General features: G+C 40.5%; 1 protein-coding gene across 2 annotated transcripts in view; it reads right to left on the minus strand.

The window, feature by feature from the left end:
- Nucleotides 1-13,415, minus strand: part of rerea (arginine-glutamic acid dipeptide (RE) repeats a) — a 161,987-nt gene that overhangs the window by 112,957 nt on the left and 35,615 nt on the right. Inside the window, exon 1 of one of the 2 annotated variants that reach the window (XM_079558573.1) lies at nt 9,275-9,294. The exons of the other annotated variant lie outside the window; for it this stretch is intronic. The gene's annotated coding sequence lies outside the window, so the exon portion shown is untranslated. Of the gene's footprint in view, nt 1-9,274; nt 9,295-13,415 lie in introns of those variants that run through there. 2 annotated transcript variants of the gene reach the window in all.

Here is a 13,415-nt window from a genome sequence, read left to right on the forward strand (position 1 = left end):
CTGTAATTAAATTCCAGATGATAACAGCTTAAGAGCTTTTATTATAAAGAAACTCAGGACTGCATTTTATCAGCTTAATTGACCACTTTGGAAAAGCTGTTCAGATACATATTGGTTTTACTACCTTTACAAAGCTTCTGACATTCTTTAAGCTCTCACATGAACTGTCTGCTGTCTGATTCTCCAGGCAAAACAGGGCCCCATTGATCTGAATACAAAAGCGGTTCAGTGTCTAGTAGTGGCAAGCGAGTCTAAGGAATGAGAGTGTATTTCCGAGAGAGAAGGAGAGAGAGAGGCAGGCTGTTAGCAAAGAGGAAGTTTACATTTCAGCCAAATCCTTTAGTGAACAAAGGCAGTGTAAGATAAACAAACAGTGCATGTGTTTGAGTCTGGGTTGAGGAACAGGGGCTGAGCTCAGAGCAGAGGTGAGCGCAGGTCTGTGAAGTCAGAGAGTGCGGTGTAAAAAAGAAAAAAAAAAAAAACAGACGAGTAGAGGAGCACAGGGAAAGTGGCCGTTGGGGTGTGTGATTCCTGTGTGGTTAATGTCTCAGATAGCCGAGACTCCAGCTCAAACAACACCTCCATACACTGCCACCCGATGGACGCAGAGAGGAACTACACACTCCGCTTATTGGCTGCAATAAAGCCAAACAAAAGCTGGGGAAACAGTTCAGTGAGAACAACCAAAACCTCACAATTGACAATCGCCATCTTCAGTTATTGTAACGGAGACATGTTAATTTATATAGCACTTTACAACAACACAAGGAAGACCAAAAACGCAAAATTTCATCCGAGACATAAATCAGTTATTGCAATGGAGACAAGTTAATTACTAAATGGCTCAGATTTGGCTTTAAATTTGTCTTATTTATTTATTTATTTATGTATTTGAAACCTCAAATAAGCTTCAAATGAACAATAGCTCATCTTTCACTGATAGGTCTAGAACAGTGTTTGTCAAACTGCAGTACGGGTACTCAGGCTTCTGTGCAGGTCAAGCCTTTTTTTTTTTTTATGTACATATAACTACTTTGTACAATTGGTACATGCAATTTTACTTGTGTTTTTGTCTTTTTGTGGGTTAATCCTTGTGTACAACTAAAGTCATAATTACTGTAAGACCTATTTTAGCCCCATTTCTTTTTTAGACCCAGAACAATCTTGTTATGGACTGATTTCGATCTGTCGATGCAGGGAGAGCGCAGTACTTTCTTATAGGTGGTAAGATTGAGAGCCGCTGGTCTAGACATCCCTAAGACCAAAGTGCTGGTCAAAAATAAACAGAAGTCATAATAACCATTGTCGACAACAAAAGCCATTATCTTTTAGCATTTGCATTGACAATCTGCCGCTTGATTTGGAAAAAATGTGGTGTTGTAACATTCCTCATCGTATTGTTTGTTAAAATACAGTTAACAATAGCGGCAGAAGGTCATGTCACCAAGCCCTCGCAAGCACATGAGGAAAGGGAAGGCATGACTCACAATGAACAAAATAAAAAATGAACTCTGCACAATAGTATAATCCATGCATATTAAGTCTCAATATGGCGCAGCGGCCCCCAGTGCAGCCTTTTTCTCTTCCAACCAGCTCTTTCTGCACAAATCAATTATTCTCCGGTCACACTCGGCTGCGCTCAGAGTGTAAGCTAATGATTCAGATATCTAGTTTACAGATAGCCAGTGATAACCAGAATAAGCACATCTATTATAGGTCACAGGGACAGGCTTCTTGAGTCGTCCGAGACCATTTTTCACTCTATACTTTCTTACGCGTCGGTAATAGCAAGAGGAATATGATCTCAGAGAGGCAAAAGCGCAGTCAGTGTGTCAGTGATGGGGAAAATGTGTGATTTGAAGCGGCAGCGCATAGACGTGGTGTTAAACATGATTCTGTTCTATCCTCTAATAGAAAAAAAAAAATCAGACAAGTTAAAAGAGCTTTAGCTTACAGGCACACTCCAATAAGGAGGGCTCTGATTGGCTGTTGAACAATGGCTTTTAGGGGAAACCAGAGATGTGTAGCCAACTTTGTGTTGACACTGGAGTAGTGACGTAGTACTACTTAGGAGGAAAAATAGCATTATTAGATTTGAACTAATATGCGTCATACTGTTGCAATATTTCAAATGGACTCAAATAACAACTTTAACTCAGAACAAAGCGAGTCTATTAAAGGGATATTTCAGTATTTTTGACATTTCCTAGTTATCCAGCGTGTTGTTGATTCTTTTTTAGATTTTGTATTTAATTCATGCAGTTCTTATATTTGAAGAGTTTATTAGTGCTAGGCTAGTGCTAGGCTAGCACAACTATGGTAACTAGTAGCCTGCATTAAAAACCTCTTCAAAATCATTGTGTCATCCTCCAAATGTTGCCATATCTGATTTGTAGAACCTAGCAGATCTCTCCGCCGCTGCGTAGCTTACAACCAGGAAGCTAATTTTGCTCAAATATAACTTATTTTAAATGCAAAATGGTTATATTAAAAAAATGATTCAGTCAACGCAGACATATGGGTGATATGATATGGGTAGTCTGGTGTTATAAGTGATTTGCCTCAGGTGCACTGTGCTTGGGTCAGACTGTTTTTAATGCAGGCTACTAGTTACCATAGACATGCGCTAGCCTAGCATTAGCCTGGCACCACTAAACTCTTCAAATATAAGGACTGCATGAAATAAAAAAAATATCTCCAGAAATCAACAACACTCTGGATAACTAGAAAATTAGGCTCTATGTCAAAAATAGTGAAATATCCCTTTAAGGTCTCAATGAAGATCAGTGATTTTTTTATATAAGAGAAATCACAAACATATAACTTTTTAAAAGACACTCAACGATAAATTACATAATTCTGTGTCATCATTACAATATTTTCTTTTATGCCTGAATGAATAGGGCACTACATTTGCGATATTGAGCATCTTGCAAGTTACACTCTATTTCACACTACACTTGATACATTGTATGTACCAAGTTAAGCACAATGTAATGTGCTCTGTAACAATCTGTAAACACTATTTAGCGCATACACCATGGAATAATGCGTATTAGTAGTTTGGAGATACATCATGTAATAAGACATAAGGCTAGAGTTAGATTTGGGGTCTTTTGTCTTATTACATGATGTACCTCCAAACTACTACACATTATTCCACTGTGTGCGTAACCCTTACATACCCTTACATACCCTTACATACCCTTACATAGCAAATTGCGGTGTACTGAATCTGCCAGGAACAATGTATCAAGGGATGTTGTTAATTTTAGCAAAGTGGCTCGTTTTTCATAGAATCAAAACAGAGTGAACAGTGGTGTGATAGGTCTATGCCAGCAGATAGCACTGGACAGCAATAACAGCACTAGTAACCCATAGTCACTTTCATGGTTGGTCAGTATTTTTGAAACGCGTGGTGATGTGTATCCAGTTTGGAGACCAGCGCGCGGGTCAAGAGGAGCCACTTAGCCGCGCTCTGGCCTCCCCGATCCCTCCGCGCAGTAGATAACACGCTTTGGCGGCTGGCTCGCTTGCTCACTCACTAACATATTCCAATTTTATTTATGGCTTTTTAAAGATACAAAATGAGAATTAATGAGCGCAGGTAGTAAGGTGGGAAGCTGGTTCATTAGCTCGAATATATTAGTTTTTCTTTCAACCTCAAATACAGTGCATCCCCGAAGGCATTCAGTCGAGGGGCTTGTTAGACACAAACACGGCTATAAACAACGTAAAAAGGCATATCTCTTAATTAGCGTGATTCGAGATTAGCTTGTGAATTAAACTGTATGTTAATGACAGCAGATGTTACAGTCTTAATAAAACAATAAGGAAAAGCAGCTCCAAGTGCACACTAGATACTGTGAAGGATAGGGATCTGTCGGAGTAAATTACAAGTGACTGCTATTGCTTTCCCATCCAGCCTTATGAATCCACTCAGTGTTTGTGCATCTTGTGGCCATTCTCTCAGAAGTGGCGAACTGGAAATTTGCACAAATTGCTTGTTTAAAACGGCAGTATTTTGCATAATGCATGCGGCATCTGACCAATAATAGATGTGAATGTGGCAGCAAAGAGACGAAGTGATAGCGAGTAAGTGAGAGAGAGAGATAGACGGAGTAAGCCTCATGATATTTGATACAGTAGAGTGGGGAGCCATCGCGCCGCATGCTAACTGTCTTTATAATAGGAGCAATTGGGAATACACTGCACGGCTGTATAGTGATTGTTGTGGCTACGCTAGACTGCAGACCAAATATGCTTTCTGCCGCATGCAAGTTGGTGATTTGATTTAACAGCTCCAATCAGAGTGGAGCTATCAAGAGAGCAGAGCCAAGTTGTCTCCATGAAAATATGAATTAAAGACACGACAGACTGGGTTGAATGAGAGACTAGTGTTAAACTTATAGGCAATTGCAGGGTTTCACATGACACTGTATGGGCCTATAGTGACAGAAAACAAAAAACAACATGTTATAACTGAATGTTGACAATCATTTGGCTTCTGTTGCCATGCGGTGAAATAATCTGCACACCCTCTGCAATATTCATTAGCGATGAGGGCAGGTAAAATCATTGTTGTTATTATGCTGATGCATAAGCAGGTTCAAGGGCCAAGTGACTACAATAAATTGAAAATATTATGCAGTCAATGAGGCAATCTTGTCCATCACTCAAGCACATTTGAAAATCTGAAAGCGAATGACGAAGTAAGTTGTTATCATCAGACATCAGGCTTTACATAACCATTTTCTGTGATGTTACACTCCTGACACGCACTTATCGCGTTTAATATTGCACAGTGAAGGTGTCAAACAAGACACATGTTCAAACCATAGCCAACGCTGTCTGACCGAAGCCTCGGTGAAAAAGGCAGTGTTGAGGCAAAGATTGATGGAGCGAGGTAGGAAAAAAAACGCAGCGTGAAAAAGCCGTGTGTTCCTGCTCACATCAGCAGCGGGAGGGCAGGGACGCGCGGAGGCCACAGCGAGCCAATTACCAAACTCATTAAGTAACCTGCTCGTCGGCTTTGAACCGCGGGCCCCCTCCGTGCCGCGGCTCGATACGGCGTCGCAATGGTGGACTGTCAGATAGGGGCAGCAGCTCACAGTCTCGCACCTCCTTTTAAAGCGGGCGCAAAAGGTACAACAGTAATCACGTTTTCGCATGTTGCTCATTGGGATTTAAAGTGTAAAACAGAGAGAGGTACGGCAGGCAGCGGATTGGGAAGTTTGAAGACATCGGGGTCTCACTGCGTACAGGCGAGAGACAAAGGAAATGGCACAGTATTTCTAATCCATGTATTTCTCAACCTCTTATATTGCAGTGATATATAGCAATTGTCTGGAATTGCAAAGCATAGCTACAACATATCTATATTTTAGCCCATGTTACTGAATGACTCAAGGGTCAGTCACTCAACAGTGTACTCTCAAATGTCAAATATACTTCAACAAACCCAAAGAGTATAAACTCAAACTAGAAGCTTCCAAAGGTCAAAGCCAACAGCAGCTTCAGAAGATCAGCGATACAAGCCTCAGGTCATAAGCTACAACAGAAATATAGAAGACCTAAACAACAACCACAGGGGCCTTATATAACTACAAAATTGTGGCTTTGAAAGACAATACATTCACACTAAAGGCATATCAGAGAGCCAAGTCTCAAAGTACAGCAGCCCCCATTGAAAACAATAACAACGGTTGCTGAAGCAGTAATCAGTCTCATCACACCTTTACGAAACTGCACCGTGTTGGGGATTTTTGAGGACATGAACCCTGAACAAATCCAAAGCGATGGGTACGAAATGCTAAAAATAGGAGGGATGAACTCGGACAATGACAGGAGATGGGTTAGCATGAGTTAACAGCTGAGCGATGAATAGATGCTGACAGGCTTGAGCTGTTCTCTGGGAGCATGGGGGGCTGTCTACAGGGAGGCAGTCGGAGCAATGAAGGATAGCCACAGAGACACAGAGAGGGGAAATGGATTGACAAAATGATTCAGGTCTAAGGGGCGCCGAGAGGACAGGGCATATTTTGGTAAAAGCAGCAGCATGAGGTTTGAAAAAAATATATGAAATTGCTATTGCTAATCCTTAGTATATTCGGATTAGATTTGCGATTTTTTTTCATGCTTCATAAAGAAGAATCCCATTTACAATATGCATGGGGTATTACCGTGAATCTAAATTTCAGAGGTGACTGTTATATGTCACGCTAAACTAAAAGCAGAGTGGAGACCATATACAATTGTCGTTCATTGCACAAGGATAAATAATGTGGTTGGAAATAATTGTGAAGGAGCAGCAGCAGGAGGACGGCCATGAAAAGAGACAAAGAGAGGAAATGAATTGACGAAATGATTCCGCGGCGAGAGGGAACAGCCAAGTGAAAGCAGGAGGGAAGACAGGACAGTGGGAGAATAACAGTGCATTAGCCAAGTGTGCGAGTGTCATGAAGCTTTGTTGACTAACCTTGCACTGCATTCAACTGCTAGCCTCCTGCCACACGGCCCCTCTCTCAACAAGTATTGACAGAGCCTGCAGGAGGAGAGCGGGGGAAGAGGCAGACAGAGGACAAGGGCAGAAAAACATGAATGATGTGGAAATGGAACAAATGAGGTGAGAACAGCTTGACAGTGAGCCGCGTGTGTGCAGCGCTGAGGCTCAGGCTGGTTCCAAGTCGACACACAGGGACAGCGGATTTTTATAAAGACACTTCTAAATACAACAGTCGTCATTATGTTCTCGGCAGGGTTTGGAAAATAATGGCAGCTTGTGTTGACAATGTTTATTAAAGTAAACACAAACATTGATTCTAAATTCTAATGTCTCTGTCACCTAGAAAGAACAAGGTCATTTCTTCCCACACTAGCAATAAGACCTACAACAACTGCAATCATTATGAAGTGAAATGACCGTTATGAAATGAAAATTCAGTTCACAGTGCACATTCTACACACATCGAGGATTACGGTTTGAATTTGTAAGAAGACTGAAGATGAGTGACTAAACACAAAATGCACATGATTTTCAGGACATGTTTGTACAGTAGAGGTCAAAACTACAGGGACGGCCATTTCTGTACACGAGATCAAATCAAAATGCGACTGCGCTGACTTGAGGAACAAGCGTCATCATAAAATACTAAAGCATTTGAAAACCACAAACTACAATATCCCCAAAGGACCTACACAGTAATGATAATGCATAAATGCTTTTTCAAAAGGCATTTCATTTTCTAAATAGCCACAAATCTACACAATGCTGTGGAAGTCCTATCATAGTGTTTCAATATAAGCCACATAAAGGTCCATGCAACATGCAGAACTATGAAGAATTAATTTATGCAACTAATTACTTTGGACAGAAAACTGATACTCGCCCAGTCCTTGTAATGAAAGTATCGATATTTCTACTAGACATTAATGCGCACTCACAAGGAACCAGGGATCAACGTCAAAGTAAGCAATAACAACACTTAATTGTGAACACTATTGTTTAGCAAATCAGTGGTTTATAATTAACTCCAGATAAATCCTATACAATGTTTGCCAAGGAACATACCGTAGGAAGCATTCCAGCCTAGATGAATAATCAATAAGATAAATGCATTTCAATCAATAGTAGAGGGAAGAGAATGTCAAAGATTGCTGCATGTTATGAGAGTCTATCCTTATGGAAACATATTTGTAATGTTGCACTGCAGCACAAATGGAGAATTTATAGACAGTGGATGTACAATCTGCCACTTTAACAAATCACACCACCTCCCATTCAGAGTGCATTTAACATTTCCTATGAGCACCTTCTAAGCATTTATTACTCTCGTCATTTCCCTCCACTCAATAACGCTCTCTGGATAGACTCGGAGCGACACACACACACACACACACCACCAGAGCCTCCCCCATTATCCCATGAGCCCTCTCTCCTCGGCTTCACTCGACAAGAGCTTGGAAATAAAAACATCACAGCTCTGCCTCACAGCACCTGTTCAATAACATTGACATTTCACATTCAGCGACACACTCGCACTTTTCCAGCATTTACTCTGTTTAACGCACTCAAACGCACCGCGCTGCTAAATCAAGCTACTTAAATGTAAGCAGTTCTATTGTGTGGTAATACGAAAATATATACAAATAAGTAATAACCACAATGCAATTGGTTTAAAATAGACACTTCCCGCTTCTGCAACAGCAACCTTTGATCTACATCTATGAGCTCATTAAACGTACAGGGAAGTGGAAGGGACAAAAAGCGAAGCGCACGACGTCGAGATTTAAATTTGGTTTGATGTTGTGACATATTTTATCAATTGTCTTATTTTGTTCTTGGACACAATTCTAAAAGACTACTGTCAATGTCATACATGTATGTTTGCTGATTGCAATAATAAATAAAAGTAAACGCTAGCTTTATTGTCAATTCTACTACATTTAGATTCAGATAATAAAAATATGTTTCTCAAACTCATGATTCAAACAACAATAAGCCTAGACAATATAACAAGCAATATCCTTTTTATGCAAATCATTTGCTAATCAAAAAGCTAAGAGGAAGCAGAGAACCTTTTATGCTAATTACAAATACTAAGATTGTTTGTATAAGAAGCATAATCCGCATTTTCTGCAGAATCTACTGCAAACTTGAAACTATGAACGGCCTTTTCTTTATTCAGTTATCCTAAATAAATATTAGATTTTACTTTGTGTTGCTATGTGTGATCTGCTATTTCACTCCTAGCATTTTCTTCTTTTTGCTGCATAATGTGTAAGGCTGTTCATGTGACAAAGCCATCTTGTATAAACTGTAAATTATAAACTGTGTTCCAATAGATCTTGGCTTTCAAAAGAATTGGCAGAAGATCCAGGAGATTTATCACGTATTTAAACCTGAACAGACCATTATGTGCTGTCATATTTCTCCACGCTAAGTTTATCCAAGAGTCATTAAAATGCAACTTTTATTCATAAGTAACACATCACTTGCTCGCACTCCCTGTCAGTGTTTGACCTCAACACATTCAGAGCTCAACAAACTCGATGAACAATGAAAACAAAGACAGCTGCATATGTCAAACGGGCTGCTCCTCGAGGTTCAGCTGCTTGAATAATCAATTTCTCAATTAACTCTCCAAGTGCTAATCAATTATTTAAGCCCGCCATTATCCATACACTGTCTATTATACTTAGTCCAAAGACAGTCTGTTGCTTTAAATTAACATCTTTTAAAAAATCTGCCTCTAGAAAACTGCCACTGAGTTACCTTAAAATTCTGTCAGCGAGATGAAGGCGTCTTGTTTCTTGTCATTTTTGTTTGCGTACTGTCGAGTATGTACTGAGGGAATAAGCAAACAAAGCGGCATCTGCAAACAGAGGATGTACAAGAAGAGACGTTAACGATTCGCGGCTGATTCTGATGCAGCGCAGCGCCTGGATCCTGCCTCAAATGAAATGGTGTTCACTTCAGAATTGGAAAATAACACCAGGTGCGCGTCGAATGGAATCAAAGCATTCAGGTCCATGCTAGAATTGTTCTCCATCGCAAGCTGTGATACACTTTTATTTCACCTGAAAAAGTCCAACGAATGTAACAAAACTGCAGGCTGTTATTTCAAATCTGCTTGACTACAACACTGTAATCAATAGGAGCCTCTGACATGGGGGCTGTATTATTAACTGTGGGGGAGCGGCGGTGTCACCAGGTGCGCGCTAACCTGCTGGCTGAACGCAGACAGCTGTTTGATGGCATTAGAGACACAACCACAGATTAAATGGCACTAAATCTGGGGATTAGATTCATGTATGAATAGCTCACATTGATGTTCAAATCCCTGCGCTAACTCTAGGATTTCCACAGCCAGACACTGTGGCCATCCACACACACACACGTACACACACACACACACACACACACACTTCATAAACCGGGCACTGACTCACCAGCTTAATCTGCTCAAGTCTGAAGACAAATGGCATCACATATGCGGCATAATTTCAAAACAGTATGCATTCATTATTAAAGGCCATGTTAATTTTTTCCCCATAGCACTAGTAGTGAAATTAATGCTTTTGAAAAGGTCTGTGTGAGTAATTATACAACATTTCTATAGATAATGAACTGACAGGTTAATTGTTGTCAACACTGCTCCCTGAAATGTCCTTATCAACTAATTCCTGTCATGAAATCTGTTTCTGGGTTCAACAATTTCAACTTTCTCTTGGGCCTTTAAGAAGCAATAACACATAACCCTGTGGAAAGCTCACCACATGGTTGAGCATTTATACATAATAATCAAATTACTTTTTGACAAAGACGCCCACCAACAAACACCAGCAGATATGGAACTGTGATGCTATTTATTAAACTATAATATTAGCATAGCCAACTGTATCATTGATGTATAGCTTGCCTTTATATATCAAACGGCTCACTTCCAAACTGAACGCTCAAACCTTTTGTTCTGTCAAATCACACATTGCTAAAGCCAAAATAATGTAAAGAGGACACACCAACATAACATTCATTATTCATTTCTGAAAGACACTGTGCTGCATGCATATTTAAAGCGTGTGGAGTTGACATGAATACAAAAAGGCAATTACTTCACATTTGTGCTACATCTGCATTATACAGAATTGTAAAATAGACAGAATTGGAAAATGGCAAAGGAAATACTTTGCTCTTATTCCGGCAGAAGGTCTTGTTTTTAGCTTCTGATATTTATAAAAGGCTACACAAAACAAGTAATGCTATTTGAGCTAAGTGACTATTCAAAGCAAAAACATTTTACTGTAAACATGAATAATATATTTCTTCTTCAGGTGATATTTACAATCCTGCAGCAGCTAGGTGCTCCTGACGATTCAGCAAGATCCTGACAGGTTGCCCCAGCTGCACTGAAGGACGGGTCAAACGCAGAGGCCAAATATGGGGGACAATAAAGCACACCTTAACCAGCTTTACATCCACATACTGTATGCTGCAGCCCAAATGTGTTAAAATCCCCTATGGGCCCTTTGTGCCCATGACAATCCCCAAATCCCAGGCTGCAGCCCAGTCCCCTCGGAGAACCTCAGCCGGTGTTAGCTGCTGCTGACATCAAAGACAAATGTTGTACTTTGATGGCTATGGTTTACCTCTGTTCTGCCTCTGCTGCCCACCATATGCTTTTTAAAAAGCCACTGTTGCACTAGCAGTCAAGAAACCCCCCAAAATAGATTGTGCTGAATCGCCATTTTCACATTTTGCAAAAAGCAGGTGTGAATGTCAATGGAGTGTATATGCAAAGTTATTTCTATGGAAAGGGATTGGACTAAATGTGAGTCTAACACTGTATAACCTGATTTCTATGTACCAGGAACATGTTGGCTTTGTAAAACACACGGTAGGTTTCTGGTTTGTTTTTTTTTTAGGGGGAGGGGGTCTAATCAAGGGTAAGAAACCCCGATTCAGTAAAAAAAAAGTAGATGGTAGACATTTTACACTGTAGCCTACATAGTATAATAAAGATTTCCACTTCAGTGCAGATTAAAAAAAAAATGGCTGCATTTACTATAACATTTGAAATGAAAAATGTCTATTAAAATGAAGTGGTGCCAAAAAAAATCCTATCAAAGCATTTACCTCAAGCTAACTGTAGCCACTGTATCGGACTAGGAAAGTCCCACTAAGATTAGAATATCTGCCAGGAGAGTCCTGACCCCACAAGAGACACGATTGTACATGTTTTTAGTGGCGAAACTAGAGCACACTGAAGAAACTTAAGCAGCCACAGGGAGAACTAAGCAAGCAAACTCCACACAGACAGGCCCCCACCTGGCTGTGGAATCGAACTCGGGACCACCTGGCTGTGAGGGGAGAGCGTCAACTCCTACGGCATCGCTCGCCACAGACACCTGATCAATCAAAGCACTTACCACCACGAACTTAATGATTCCCTGTTGAACACCTCGTTTGGACAAGTATCTCGAGACTTACTTGTGCAACCAAAATAGCTGCATGACTGACCTTAACTCCGTGTGCAGTCAAATGAAAGTGAGTAACTGGTGATTAGTGCGTGCAGTGAGCTGGCTCTATTAACCTTTGAGGTAGAGTCTGCAGCAGGAGCCAAGTGTGCGTCTCTCTCCTCTCTGTGCTCCTTCAGGAAAAATCAAGAGTGAAAGAGCGGCAAGAAACACAGCGTGACAGCATAGCAGCTCCTATTAGGTGAGCGCATTGAGCGATCAGACCCAAGCAATCATCAAAACAGCGGCAGCAGCACAGTGTTCGCTACAATATTGTTACTATAATACTACTCACAGACAGACTAAACTCGATGTGGGCTTTTGTGTGTAGCATTTGGTGAGCGAAAATGCTTCCAAGAACATTTGGTGCATATTCTATTATAGATTTAGGCCAGGATTGTATTTGGAAAAAATACATAATTGAGATTACATTAGCAATTTATGTTTTAAAATCAACATTCAGATCATAGAGGAGATTCTTAAAGGGATATTTCAGGATTTTTGACGTAGGGCCTCATTTCCTAGTTATCCAGAGTGTTGCTGATTTCTGGAGATTTTTTTTTTTGTAATTAAAGTTCTTATATTTGAAGAGTTTTGTGGCGCTAGGCTTGTGCAAGGCTAGCGCATGTCTATGGTATCAGCTAGCCTGCATTAAAAACAGTCTGACCCACTCCACAGTGCACCTGAGGCAAATCAATTATAACGTCAGACAAACGATATAAATGTCTGTGTTGATAGAGTAATTTTAACCATTTTGCATTTAAAAGACCTTATATTTGAGCAGCATTAGCTTCGTGGTTGTATAAGCTACGCAGCGGCGGAGTGATCTGCTAGAAAATAGTCCCTCAAAATGCGATCATTCATGTGATGCAAGGTAATAGTGATTTGCCTCACTGTGGTGCACCGTGGAGCGGGTCAGACGCTGTTTTTAATGCAGGATAGCTGATACCATAGAAATTCGCTAGCCTAGCACAAGCCTAGCGCCACGTAGCTCTTCAAATAGAAGAAATGCATGAATTACAAAAAAAAATATCTCCAGAAATCAGCAACACTCTGGATAACTAGGAAATGAGGCCCTATGTTAAAAATCCAGAAATATCCCTTTAAGCTTAGCTCAGTACAATACAGTTTTTGTTCTCGCACATGATGCTGCTCTGCCTAAATAACTGCAGCCTTTGCGACCTGTCAAATGCAACCATTCAAATGTGCGAGCGCTGTAATCTTGAAGCCCTAGCAGGTAGCATTTTGTGACTACGCCAATGCGGTCACTGCCTGGACATGTTTTTTTTTTTGCTGCACAAAGCGCACGCCGTGATCAATGGGCAGTGAAAAATCTGGACCAATCGATTACTCTGCGGCGGTTAAGCTGCTGAAACATATTTGGAGGTGCAGTCAATGTG

The sequence above is a fragment of the Gobius niger genome (assembly GCF_951799975.1).
Source record: "Gobius niger genome assembly, chromosome: 6".
In the NCBI taxonomy this organism is placed as follows: domain Eukaryota; kingdom Metazoa; phylum Chordata; class Actinopteri; order Gobiiformes; family Gobiidae; genus Gobius; species Gobius niger.